The sequence below is a fragment of the Vicugna pacos genome, chromosome 5 (genome assembly GCF_048564905.1).
Source record: "Vicugna pacos chromosome 5, VicPac4, whole genome shotgun sequence".
In the NCBI taxonomy this organism is placed as follows: domain Eukaryota; kingdom Metazoa; phylum Chordata; class Mammalia; order Artiodactyla; family Camelidae; genus Vicugna; species Vicugna pacos.
Window position 1 is genome coordinate 57770506 of NC_132991.1, and position 14962 is coordinate 57785467.

The window sequence follows — 14962 nt, forward strand, 5'->3', positions numbered from 1 at the left end:
TTTAATAACTTCAATTATGTGATCACCAACCTAGAAGAATGTATAGTATCAACAGCCCCTTAGGACTAATAAGAGATTTCAGAAATATTATAAAATATAAGATAAACTTACCCTCCAATACAATTTCTTTTTTTCCAGTTTTATTGAGAGTTAATTGACATTCAACACTGTGTATATTTAAAGTGTACAGCATAGTGATTTAACTCAGCAATTTTTTTCTAAGTTGTAGGTGGCATTATTGGGATCTGGACAAGGGAAACTGATTCATTTAGTTTGAAGTTAGTGGAATATATTTGTAGTTCACAGTCACTCCCACATATATTGAAGTGATTGCTAGTCTTCTCAGAATAGGAAGGACTTCCAGGAATCCTACTACAACTGACTGTGCAGACCCACCTGTTGTTGTAACATATAGGCATAGGCAGAGTGTCCCACACCTCCCAGGAGGAAATATGTGCATTAAAAAAAGGGAAATAAGGTCTTAAATGTACAGTGACAGAAATTCATATGGGAAGAATTCTTCCAATCATCATATTTATAAAAGAGTAAGCAAAGGATCCAGTTCTCCCCAATGCCTAGACAAGACAGAAATAATATCATCAAGAATATATGCAATAATGCAATTAATAGTTATAAAGACAATATACATTTTATCCTTTTTTGAATTTTGTGAAATAGCACTTATCAGAATTCCTGGGTTTGTAGGACAAAAACCTGTAGTGATACCAATTAATTGTGAGTTCAATTGTGTGTAAAGGTCCCTGCATTCCAATCATAAATTTAAGTTTTTTGATTAATCATGCAACAGACTGAATTATTTTTCTATTCTCCCTGTACATGGAATATACTACAAAACTGTCCACACTTGAAGAGATTATTAAAAAGAACGTAGCAAACTTTTTTGGGGATAGGATCAAGATGGCAGAGTAGGAAGACACTGAGCTCACCTCCCCCCATGAACACATCAAAAATACAACTACATATAGAGCAACTTTTATTGAGAATGACATGAAGAATAGCAGAATGGCTCTTCTAAAACCAAGGCTCATCCAAAAGCAGCAAAATACATAATCTTTTCAAGTACACATGGAATGTTCTCCAGGACAGATCATATACTAGGTCACAAAAAAAAAAGTCTTAACAAAACTTAAGAACATTGAAACTATATCAAGCATATTTTTTACCACAGCAATATGAAATGAGAATCAATTACAGGAAGAAAAACGAAAAAAAAAAAAAACACAAACATGTGTAGACTAAACTTCCTACCAAAAAACCAATGGATCAATCAAAAAAATCAAAGAGGATATCAGAAACTACCTTGAAATGAATGAAGAGAAAAACACAACTTTCTTAATTCTATGTGATGCAGTAAAGGCAGTTCTAAGAAGGAAGTTTACAGCAGTATAAGCTTACCTTAAGAAATAAGAAAAATCTCAAAGAAAAAATAAGCTAACTTGCCATCTAAAGGAATTCTTTAAAAGAAAAATAAAAACAAATCTAAAAGGCAGTGGAAGGAAGGAAATAATAAAGATCAGAGTGGAAATAAATAAAATAGAGGCAAAAAAAATAAATAAATAGAAAAGACCAATGACACTAAGAGCTGGTTTTTTGTAAAGATAAATGATATAATAAACCTTTAGCGAGAATCATTAAGAAAAAAAGAGAGAGACCGAAATAAACAAAATTAGAAATGAAAGAGAAGTTACAGCCAACATCATGGAAATGCAAATAATCATGAGAATACTACAAACAGTTGTACTCCAACAAACTGTACAAACTAGTAGAAATGGATACATTTTTTAGAAATATATAATCATCTAGGGCTGAATCGGGAAGAAACAGAAAACATTAATAGACCAATTCAAGTGAAATTAAATGTTTAAAAAAAAAAAAAAAACCTCCCAACAAACAAAAGCCCAGGAATGAACAGCTTCATAGGGGTATTCTACCAAACATTTAAAAAAGAGTTAATAGCAATCTTTTCAAACTACTCCAAAATACTGAAGAGAAGGGAACACTTCCAAAGTCATTCTACAAGGCCAGCACTACTCTGATACCAAAACCAGACAAAGAAATAAAATTATAAGTCAATATCACTGATGAACATAGATGTAAAAAATCGTCAACAAAATAACAAAACAAATTCAACAATACATAAAAAGGATTATACCCTTCTCAAGTGGGGTTTATTCCAGGGATGCAAGGATGGTTCAATATCCACAAATCAATGTGATACATCACATTAACAAAACAAAGGATAAAAATCAGATGAGCATTTCAATAAGTGCAGGAAAAAACATTTGACAAAATCCAACATTTATTCATAACAAAAACTCTCAACAAAGTTGATATAGAGGGAATATATCTCCACATTATACAAGCCATTTATGAGAAATCCACAGCTAACATAATCAGGAATCAGACAAGGATGATTGTTCTTACCATATCTATTTAACAAAATATTGGAAATCCTAGCCACAGCAATCAGATAAGAAAAAGAAATAAAAGACATTCAAATTAGAAGGAAAGAAGTAAAACTTTCACTATTTTCAGATTACATGGTACTATCTATAGAAAACCCTAAAGACTTGCCAAAAAGCTATTATAAATAATAAATTAAGTAAAGTTGCAGGATGCAAAATTAATATATGAAAATCTATTGCTTTTCTAAATACTGATAATTATCAGACAGAGAAATCAAGAAAACAATCCCATTTACCAACACATTGAAAAGAAAAAAATACCTAGGAATAAATTTAACCAAGGTGGTGAAAGATCTGTACACTGAAAACTGTAAGACACTGAAGAAGGAAACTGCAGACAATATAAATAAATGAAAAGATATTCCATGTTCATAGACTGAAAGAATTAACATTGTTAAAGTGTCCATACTACCCAAAACAATTTACAGATTTAATGCAACCTGTATCAAAATATTCATGACACTTTTCACAGAACTTGAACAAATAATACTAAAATCTGTATGTACAAAAGACCCCAAATAGTCAAAGCAATCTTGAGAAAAAAGAACAAAGCTGGAGTTATCACATGCCCTAATCTCAGGCCATACTACAAAGCTACAGCAATCAAAGTAGTATGGATTGGCACAAAAAGAGACACATAGATCAATTAAACATAATAAAGGGCCCCAAAATAAACCCACACACATACGGTCAATTAATCAAGGACAAAGAATATACAATGAGAAAAAGACAGTCTTTGTAATAAATGTTGTTGGGAAAACTGGACAGCTATATGTAAAAGAATGAAATTAGAACACTTTCTCCATATACAAAAATAAACTCAAAATGTATTAAAGACCTAAATCTAAGACCTGAAACCATAAAACTCCTAGAAGAAAATATAGGCAGTACACTCTTTTACATAAATCTTAGCAATATTTTCTGGATTTGTCTCCTCCGGCAAGAAAAACAAAAGCAAAAATTAAACAAATAGGACCTAATAAAACTTAAATGCTTTTTTACAGAAAAAAAATTATCAAAAGGAAAAGGCAATCTATCAATGAGAGAAGATATTTGCAAATGATGTATCTGATAAGGGATTAAAATCCAAAATATATGAAGAATTCATACAACTTAGCATCATAAAACAACCTACCTGATTAAAAAATGGGCAGAGAATCTGAATAGGCATTTTTCCAAAGAAGATATTCAGGCACATGAAAAGATGCTCAACATCACTAATCACCAGGGAAATGCAAATTAAAACCACAATGAGATATCACCTCACACCTGTCAGAATGGTTATTATCCAAAAGGCAATAGCAAGTGTTGGTGAAGACATGGAGAAAAGGGAACCCTAGCAGTGCTGGTGATCCATAGTACACATTGGTACAGTCATTATGGAAAACAGTATGGAGGTACCTCATCTGTTTTTATGACAGTCTTTAGTTGGATATGTCATAGTTTCAAGCAATCTGGATTTTAATGGATTTTAGCTTTTAACATAAGCTTCATTTATGACACAGATTTATTTTACAACTCTTCTACCTTCAAATATCTATTACAACCCCCCCACCCTCATTCCTACTCTGGTTCACATAAACAAATAACAAATATTTGTATGTTTTCTACTGGTTCACAACAACCCTGTGTATTAGATAGCCCAGTTATTTTCCTTTCCATTTTTATAGGTGGGCATACTTATTGGATATCAAAAAAGAAGACAGTAAGTCCTTTTTGAGGATGTATAATACTGTTATCCTTGTATTTGCAGTCTAAAACACATGTTAAATGCAGTGTTTTATTCAATAACCCAAGTTTTTTAGGTATCTCATTTGCAATAACATCCTTAATAAAAATATCCATCCATGTCAACAGCTGATATATATCACACTGCACCTCATACACCATATAGTATATGTTAAGAAAAATCACTAGTTTTCTGAGAAAAAAAATTCTACAATTATACTCATATAACTATACAATTCATTATATAATTCATTTTAATTAATTTAATTAATTATATAGTTATACAATTGATACAAAAAGGCCAGTTCACATTTAAGTAAACACCAAACTTGTATAGTAATTAAATTGTTGCTAATCTGCTTTCACATGTGCACTAACACTGAAGTCAATATGTCTATCAAAAGAAGTTTGAACCATCTACTACATAAAATCATCAGTAGGATATACCCACCAATCAATGTTAATTGTTTCGCTAGTAACTTAGAATGATACCAAACTTGATATAAAGTAAGTCTCTATGCAACATAAATGGTCAAAGGAGCTGGATGAGTTTATACCCAAAGGAAGTCATTAATCTTTTTGCCACAGCTGAGATTTTCTCTATCCTAATGCATGATGCAGATTTCTATGTCCTATCTATGGGGGGAAATAGTAAATTAGTTGTCCTGTGTACCACAAATAACTTGGCCTATTCAGGTGACCACAATGAAAAAAGAAAGGGCTATTCCTTGAAGAGTTCCATCCTTCTAAAGCTATTTTCTCACTAATGAATACAGATCGTTCATCCACTACAACACAGAAAGCAGAAGTGATTTCCTTTGTACCATGAGAACATGTCCCTGTTGCTGCTGACAACAAAATAATAACTTTAAATATCTATTTTTTCTAGACAACTTACTGAAGTCCAGAATTTTAAATAGAGGTTCAACAAGAAGAAAGTAACTGTGATTTACCAAAGATTTAAGTTAGAACATGTACCACTAAGGCCCAAAAATAATATTATTGACATACGTTTTGAAATGTTCTAAGCTAATTTGACTCTGAAAACTGTTAAGTTTTTTTGTTTAATATCAATATCCTCTAACAATCTTAAAGTGTCTTTGTCTGACAGCAATACAGCTATGCCAACTTTCTTTTAGTTGGGAGTTGCTTGCTATTTTTTTCCATCCTTTTATTTTCAAACTTTCCACATCTCTATGCTATAGATGTATATTTTGTATACAGTTGATTTTATTTTATTTTTCAATCTGGTAATCTCTGTTTTTTAACTGAGGGAATTTGGTACGTTTGTTTTGATTTTGATTATTTGAACTTCTTTCTAAAAGCTTTTTATATCAATGTTCTAATTTTTATATTGTTTATTAATTGGTTGTATATTATCATTCATTCATTATAACAGGAGGACACTGGCTCTGATAAAGAACCACTGTTCTATGATAATGTGACTAAGCGAACTCCTGGATATGTCTAAAAAAATTATATAATTCCACAACCAATATTCCAAATACATTTGTAACAGTTCCATGGCCAAATATAAAGTTTGCTTTGACTAAGTTATTCATCAATGTTTAACTGATTTGTGTTACTTTTCCACTGTTTTCTGCTTGGATAATGAGAGCAACTCAGCAGACAGGTGAACCATACTATGCACTCAATTATTCCTCATTCATTAATTATAGACATAAACCTGATGTGTCAATATCCTTTATTAGCTTCACCTATCAGACTAGTAATAATAATAAAAGTTAACACATATAGTACATACTATATGCCATTGCTCTGTGTACTTAATACATTTTGGCTCATTTAATACAGCAAGTCAGTTATACTGTCATAACAGACATCAAGTGACTTCTGATTATTTTTAATTCTTTCCATCATCTCAGAAATTATGAATTCTCTAGCTCTAATTGTACTTCATCTCTCCCTTTCTCTCTCCATGGCCTTTTTTCTAGTTTTAGGGATAGGTAGTATTACAGACTAAATATTTGTGTCCCCTCAAAATTCATATGTTGAAATCCTAACTCTCAATGTGATAGTATTATGAGATAGGGCCTTTGGGAAGTGATAGACTATGAGGGTGGAGCCCTCATGAATGGGGATACTATAAAAGGAAATCCAGGGAGCTTTCTTTTGCTTCCATTACATGAGAATACAGCAAGAAGATGGACATTTATGTACGAACCAGGAAGCAGGCCCTCATTAGACACCAAATTTGCCAGCACCTTAATCTTGGACTTCCGAGCCTCCAGAAATGTGAGAAATAAATTTCTCTTGTATATAAGCCCCTCAATCTATGGTATTTTGTTATAGCAGCCCATATTGACTAAGACAGGCAGTGTGGTAAGAGTAATGGAACCTGAAGCCAGAGAGACATGTTTTAAATTCCACTTCTAAGCCAGTTGACGGCTTGGTAACCCTGAATAAGTTCCCACCATTTCTTCATCTATAGGATTTAAAAAACAATATCTACTTTATAGAGTCATTGTAAGAATTAAATGAGATAATATATGAAAGTAGAAAGTGTTCAACACATATTAGTTCTCTCCTCTCATCACATTTAGAGTCAAGAGAATTATGTAAATTAACAAACAGCAACAACATAAATTTTTTATCTGTAATTTCACCAAGGCATTTTCAGAAACTTCTGATCACCATCTAAAATAAAATACACTCACACACAACATACATAACCCATACAACTCACACACAAATACACACAATCACACTCAACACACATACAAAATACACATAAAATATACACATAATAAACAACCTACTTATACAAACACATATATCCACATACATAAATCTGTATACCTAAACCATACTTTAATTTCTTCATAGCATTTATTCAGTATCTAAAATTACACAATTTACTGGATTATTTGTTAAATATCTGTGTTCACCAAAATGTATGCACTAATGGAAAAGGAAAGCAGCCCAGCAATAGGTGCTGAAAAAAAGCTAAGTCTGACAGGGTAACAAATAATTCATTTCTTTTAAAGTGAATACTTACTTTGTGCCTAAAAGCAGAGAGCCAAATGGAGGAGAAGAAAAAGTTTCTGTCCTCTTGACGCTTACATTCCAATACTCTCTACTAATGTTCTTAGAAAATTCAATTATATCTATTCACTCTTGACATGTAAAATTGACTTCAGATTAATTGAAATCTGTATTATTATCTATAGTACAAAATTGTTTCATGGACATATTTCAAGCCCATGTATGTCCAGTTTTTAAATTATTTAATATCATGCAAATTTGTATATCATATATATAAAACACTGAAAATGAATAAACACCTATCTTTACTATTTGCTAATATATATGAAAATGCTCTATGATTATATATAAGAAACTATAAATCGTAATATTTATGCAGGTGGATTAGCAGAAGGATTTTCACTTTTAATTTTAAGCCCCTCTGAGTAGTTTCAGGGTTTTACAAAGAGCATGCATTAGTTAAACAATCAGCAAATAAGTACATACAGAGTTTTCCAAAAAAAAATTATAAAATGTAACTTATCCCTTTTTTCTTCTGTTGTAGCATTTTTGCATAAGCAGGTATATTAATAAGTTATCATATCAAAAGACAAGACATGTTAACTTGCTAAATTACTACTTCATCTTCCGTTTATAGGCTTTTATTATATTTATACACACAAGCTTTATTTCTTGAACACTTTTCACAAACTTACACCTCTCACATTTGATGTTAGGACTATTCCAGACGGTGAATTTTGCAAGCCAATCAGTTACTACCAAATGCAATGATTTCATATTTTGGAAAAGTTGACATATTTTTAAAAAAAACAATTTTTCATATGCTACACTTGGCATGAACTTCAGAATGCCCTACATTGTTCTGGATCATTTTGTGGCAAAACTAATTTCTGTATTACCTCACTTTCTCCCCCAAAGGATGCCTTCCTTTTTTTTCTATTCAAGTTAAGCAGACATTAATATCTCAACAGGGAAAATATGACTTCTAAATTTTAAAATAAACTTTTCAGTCCCAAACATTACAGAATTAGCTACAGTTACTGCTTGATAACTACATAAGGTTCTTTTCAGTTCAATTCAGTTCAACAAACATTTACTGATCATTTTATATATCACAAGCTATGTTAAGCTCAAGGATTACAAAGATAGCTAAGTATTCTCTGCTGTCCAGAATATTCATCAGCTAAAAGCTATCTAAAGAGAATTTCAGCAAGATCACTAAAGACTAAGGAAGGACCCACAAAGAACAGGAACTTCTCTCTTTTCTACTTTGCAAAATAAGTATACACTCTTTCATTTAAATTGATATTTCATTAAGTTCCTCTGGTAAAATCTTTTTATACTTTTCTTTATGCCAGGCTTTCTAAATAGCTGTGGATAATCAGACTCGAAATAGTATTCCTTGTGAATGACAATGATGAGAAGTGTCTGGGAAGCAATCCGGCAGGGACATATTCTGAGAGTCTCAGAGGCACGTGAAACTAAATTTAATATGAGAAGCTTATATTCTAAGAGAACAGAAAGAATACGGCTGATAGGAAAAAAGAAAAGGAAAGGAGAGTGAGAAAAATTATGAAAATTAAATTAATCAGTACTATAATTCCTATATCCTGCATGCAGAAATACGTCCAACTCAGGAAATGCCTTAACCACCATGTGACTAAGGTCATCACATGGCTTCCAGATACTTATACTGAACTTTTTTTAAAAGCAATGGGACAATGTGTTGTTGACTTCTGCTGTGAAGACACACAAGTGAAGAGAATTTATCCTTGAAATAGACTTCATTTTTTTTCAAGAAAATGTCCTATGTCCTAAGAAATAGAAGCCTCATAAACCCTATCTGAGAAAGCAGACATAAAAGAAGCATCAGGTCAAAGGGCAACTGTGAATTGGAAAATAATACTTTACTATAAAGAAAGTGTGAAATGACACTTGCATAGTGTATGAGCGACAAGGCATGAACTGGGCACAAACTTCACTAAATATTATATTAATTATTGTTCTTCGTATATCTTTTTCTTTCCTAGGGCAACCTCAAAATTTAGATATCTATTTTGAAGGGGAAAGATTCAGATTTCTATGGTTGTTGAAGTCCCTGTGGTCCAATTTACCCTTTTTCAGTTTTATAATCACTCTTAGAAAGAAACTAGACATGGTCTCAAGATAATCTTTAATGAATTTTCTTATCTATTTAAAAATGACTGCTAGAGAACCAATTTTATGTAATAGCCCAAAAGCTACATTTATAGAACATGCATTGTTAAAGGATGCATTGCTTCAAAATTATTATTAAAGATCCCCTTTTTGTTAGTATTATTTGGAAGGCACAGAATGAAAGCATAGCCGGAGTCTTCAAAGAATTTTTACAAAGCATTTTTTGTGATGTGACTTAGAAAGAGCACTTCCACTCAACATCTTCTGAGATGAATATTCAGTACTTACAGTTCCATGTAGTCTCCAAATTGAAATGTGCGTTCGGGTCAAGAGAGATGTGAGCTAAGGAAGCTGTGAATGAATAAATAAACATAAACACAACAATCAACAGTGTATAATGATTTATAAACTGTCCTTTCACACTATGGATCTCTTTTAAAATACTTTCTAAACAGAAGAATCATTAATAAGATCATTAATAAAGTGAATAGGAAATACGTCTGCTTAGAAGATTTAATTGTCTAATATGCCCAGAACAAAATGTAAGAAAACTTTATATACCAAAATATAAGTGTGTCTAAATATATTTATAAATATAATATACATATGTATTCACATATATGAAATATATAAAATGGAGAAAATTCAAACCTCAAACTAATGAAAGTAAGAAACAGGCATTCAGAAAGTCTGTATTTAAGAATGGCTCTACAAGATTATACTGTATCGAACAGGGAAATACATACAAGATTTTGTGGTAGCTCACAGTGAAAAAGAATGTGACAATGAATATATGTACATTCATGTATAACTGGAAAACTGCTCTATACTGGAAATTGACACAACATTGTAAACTGACTATAACTCAATAAAAATGAAAATAATAATAATAATAAAAGAATGGCTCTACAGAGGTAAATTAAAATATAAAATGTAATCAATGAGGTAATTTAAATGAATAAGAGAGTTATTGAATAAACCACATATTTTCATTGCTGTACCAATTTTCTTTACCAAATAGCATTACTTCATAACTGTATTTTGCTGGATAGCTTGGCGGTCCCATTTTAATTTATTGATCAACAATGTGTATAGATTATAAATAATGTATTGATTTCATGATTGTTTCTTATCTTCAAAGTGGAGGCAATGGCTTCTTCTGCCAACCAATATGATGTCTGTGCTTTGTTTATAGTATACTTTATACACTATTTATCAATGTTTAAATTCTTATAAACAGAATGTTACTTTTCCACATTACTCTCACTTTTAAGATAATAGGGGAGTTTGCCCAGTACAGTACTATCTATTATTATAGTAACTCTGGAAGGAATCTCATACCTAATTGGTCCAAGTTCTTGACTCAAGATAGGTCCAAAGTGCTTAATAAATAACATAACTTAATAAAACTGTAATACTTGAAAATAGTTACATAGACATCTGGAATTCAGAAGACGGTGAATAAAAAGGAAAAAATTAGTTTTATACTGCATGACCCTTTCTACTAGCATGTCAACAAAGTTCCAACATTAGCAGAGGTCAGAACAGTGGAAAGAAATTTCCAACCCTTCCTAGGGAAGCTTTCAACTCAGCCCAAACTTCAACTTGGCTCTCTTCTAGTCCTCCAAAAGGAGAGTAAAATCCCTTTGCTCTTTTCTACTTTTCTGGCACACAGGGAGACTGTTCCACAATATGTGTAAGCAAACGTTGCCTTTATGGCATCAATAAAATGTACTTTCTTTTATTCTTTGATCCTTTATTGAATACTTGAATTTTTATGTTTATAATCTGCATTTTGCACTGTTGGTTAGTATTGGTATTTGATCACCTTCTAAGATTTTGAATTTCAAATTCTGCTTTTCTTTATCTATTTATCCTTTTCCAGCCTTACTTTCACTGTGTGTATCTTTAGGTCTAGGTGATGTAAGGAGCATATAGATGTCTTGTTTTCTTTCTAATCCATTCAACCCCTCCATGACGTTTGATTGCAGCATTTAGCCCTTCTACCTTCAAAGTAATTATTGATAAATATATACTTAACTGCCATCTTGTGAAGTGCTTTCTGGTTGTTTTTTAAATTTCTTTTATGTTCCTTTCTTCTTTTGCTCTCTTCCCTTGTGATCTGATGACTATCTTTTGTGTTATGTTTGGATTCCTTTGTGAGTTTATCTATTACAGGTTATTGGTTTGTGATTACCATGAGATTCATATATGACAACACATATGTGTGTGTGTGTGATTATTCTGAGTTGATAATCTCTTAAGTTCCATCATGTTTTAACCCACCCATGTTTGATGTTTTTGACATAATACTTTACAATTTTTTTACTTTGTATATCCCTTAACTACTTATTGTGGATATAGATGATTTTACTACTACTTTTGTCTTTTAACCTCCCTACCAGCTTTACAAGGGGTTAATCTACTAACTTTACTGTATGTTAATCTTCACCAATGAAGATTTTTTTTCCTTTCATAATTTTCTTATTTCTCATTGTGGCCTTTTTTTTTTCCACTTAGAGATGTCCCTTTAACATTTCTTATAAAGCTGGTTTGGTAGTGAACTCTTTCAGTTTTGCTTGTCTATAAAACTCTTTCTCTCTCCTTCAAATCTGAATGTTTGGTATTTCCCTTTCATCATTTTGAATATGCAGCATCATTCCCTTCTGGTCTATAAAGTTTCTGCTGAAAAGTCAAGAGATTTTCATACGAGAGTTCCTTTGTATGTAACTAGTTGCTTTCATCTTGCTGCTTTTAAGATTCTCTTTTTATCTTTAATTTTTGCCATTTTAATTATAATGTGTCTTGGTGTAGACCTCTTTAGGTTCATCTTGTTTAAGACCCTCTGCACTTCCTGTACTGGATGTCTGTTTCCTTCTTCAGGTTAGGGATATTTTCAGGTATTATTTCTTCAAATAAGCTCTCTGTCTTTTTTCTTTCTTCCCCTTCTTGACCCTTATAATGTCGAAGTCAGTATTCTGCATGTTGACCCAGAGGTTTCTAAAACTATCCTCATTTGTTAAATTCTTTTTTCTTTTTCTGTTCAACTTGTTTGGTTTCCACTACTGTCTTCCAGATAGTTGATCCATTCCTCTGCATCATCTAATCTACTGTTGAAGTCTTCTAGTGTATTTTTTTTATTTCAGTTATTGTACTCTTCAGCTCTGCTTTGTTCTTTTTTATATTTTATAACTCTTTGTTGAAATTCTCACTGTGTTGATCCATTCTTCTTACAAGTGAAGTGAGCAACTTCATGATCATTATCTTGAACTTTTTATCAGGGAGACTGCTTATTTCCACTTCGTTTAGTTCTTTTTCTGAGGTTTTGTCTTGTGGCTTTGCTTGGAATATATTCCTCTGTCTTTTTGTATTCCCTAATTCTCTGTGGTTATTTCTATGTATTAGATAGATAGGTTACATCTCCCAATCTTGGGAAAGGTGCCATATGTAGGAAACATCGTAGGGCCTAGCAGCATCCTCCCCTCTGGTCACCAGAGCTAGATGCTCTAGGGGCAACCTCATATGGCCTGCATGCTTCCTTCTGTTGCGATGGGGCTAACAACTGTGGGCATAGTGATAGGCAGGGCTGGCCTCCTGCCAGGTTGGCTGCAAGGCCTTGCCTCATGACATGACTGTCAGCCCCCTGGAGGGCAGGGTAGATTCCTACCCTGTGAGGTTAGCTATGCATCCCAATTGTACACAGCTTCTGCCAGCCTGCTGATGGGTACAATAGGGTCCCCACACAGCTCACCACTTGGCTTGGTGGTAGACGGCTATTGCAGGTTCATTGGTGGACTCAGCCAGCTCCCCACATAGCCAGCCAGAGGGCCCAAAGGCACTCAGCTGCTTCAGACATGCTGGTGGGCATGGTTGGCCACAAGGCCCAGAGGCACACAGCTGTTGCTGGCCCACTGATGGGTAAGGCCAGTCCCCTGTGCCACTGGCCATGTAGCCAGGCAGCAAGCACATGGCTGCTGTAGGCTCACTGGTGGGTGGGGCAAGCTCTCTGATACTAACAGGCTAGAAAGAAGATCCAAATTGGCACTTGCACGCACTGGTGTCATCATGGTAGAACGAGCTCCAAAAATGGCTGCAACCAACATCTCCACCCTCATTAAGAGTTCCAGTTGCCTCCTGCCTCTCTGAAAAGCTCTCCAAGATCAGCAAGTGGGTCTGACCCCAGATTCCTTTCAGACTACTACCTCTGCACTGGGACTCAGGGCGTATGAAATTTTGGCTGCACCCTTTAAGAGCGAAGTTTTTTTCGTGTACCCTCCAGCTTCCCTGATTGTAAATCCTGCTGGTTTTCAAAGTCAAACATTCTGAAGGCTTGTCTTCCTGGTGCAGGAACCACAGTCTGGAGAGCCCAGTGTTGAGCTTGGAACCCTCATTCCTTGGGGAGGACCTCCACAGCTGTGATATTCTTTTCGTTTGTGGGTCGCCATCATGGTGGTGTGGGTTCTGACTATACCACATTTCTGCTCCTCCTACCTGTTGCATTGTGGCTCCTTCTTTACATTTTTAGTTTTGGAAAATCTTTTCTTCTAGTCTTCAAGTCTTCTTATAGATAGTTGCTCTGTAAATAGTTGTAATTTTGGTATGCCCATGGGAGGAGGTGAAAGTGCAATAACCATGGATAGCAAAAACTTGGCTGTAACTTCCCTTTTCTGACACATAGAAGATATAGCTAATCAATTATAGTGTTCTTTCCCTCTACACCGATATGCAGCCCAGACTCTCTGGCAAAACAACGTTCCAGGCAACTACTAATACTCCATAAATATTGACACAGGAACATAAGTACATTTTTATTCTCTAGTATAAAATTTTGAATTTAGATTATCTATGCAGTTATGAAAATCCTAAGGGAGTTCTCAGTTTAAATGGACTAAATATTGGGATAAATGTTCCACTTCCCTTTGGTAATCACTGACATAGGCAAAGCACTTATATCCATTTGAAATATGCAAAGTAATAAGCAGTCATCCATATGGCAAGACAAAAGTGACAACCTTGTAGCTCCTATATTTACCCATCATAATCCTTCCACTCTTTCCTCATCCCTAAAAGTAGTAGCAAATATCATAGTGAGAGATTTTTTATTTAAAAGAATCATCATTACAAAATAAACAGATTAGTTGCATGATTTTGTTCTCCTTTTATAAATCTTTTATTCAATAATTTTTATTGAGTAAATGACCAGATTATTCTGAGAGGCCTGAAGTGTGTTTATGAATCAGAGCAGACCCACTTTTAAAGGGCAAAAGTGGCACCCAACAGCTAAACAAATCCCTTTAAGAATTATCTGAGTTAAACTTGAAGAGAAATGATCTGCTTAATATATATTTTAAAGTAAGTTATCATCTTTTGTTATTTTTCTCTCTCTTCCCTGAAGAATATATTTTTCCCTGGTCATTGTGATGAGGGAAATCCTCCTCTCCTTTACTCTCACATGGCCAGTTTCAAAAGTGATTTCTTTTTTAATGCACATCCATTTATATCCTACAGTTTATGTAAAAGACTTGAGGCAGTTTATAACAAAATACATATAATAAAATATAATAAATAGAAAACAGTTGCTATGG

The 14962-nt window shown here is 33.4% G+C and overlaps 1 long non-coding RNA gene across 2 annotated transcripts in view; it reads right to left on the reverse strand.

Moving 5' to 3' along the window:
- Positions 1-14962, reverse strand: part of LOC140696426 (uncharacterized) — an 86005-nt gene that overhangs the window by 36459 nt on the left and 34584 nt on the right. For both annotated transcript variants that reach the window (XR_012072745.1, XR_012072746.1), the window contains exon 3: positions 9666-9728. This is a non-coding gene — a long non-coding RNA (uncharacterized lncRNA). The remainder of the gene's footprint in view (positions 1-9665; positions 9729-14962) is intronic.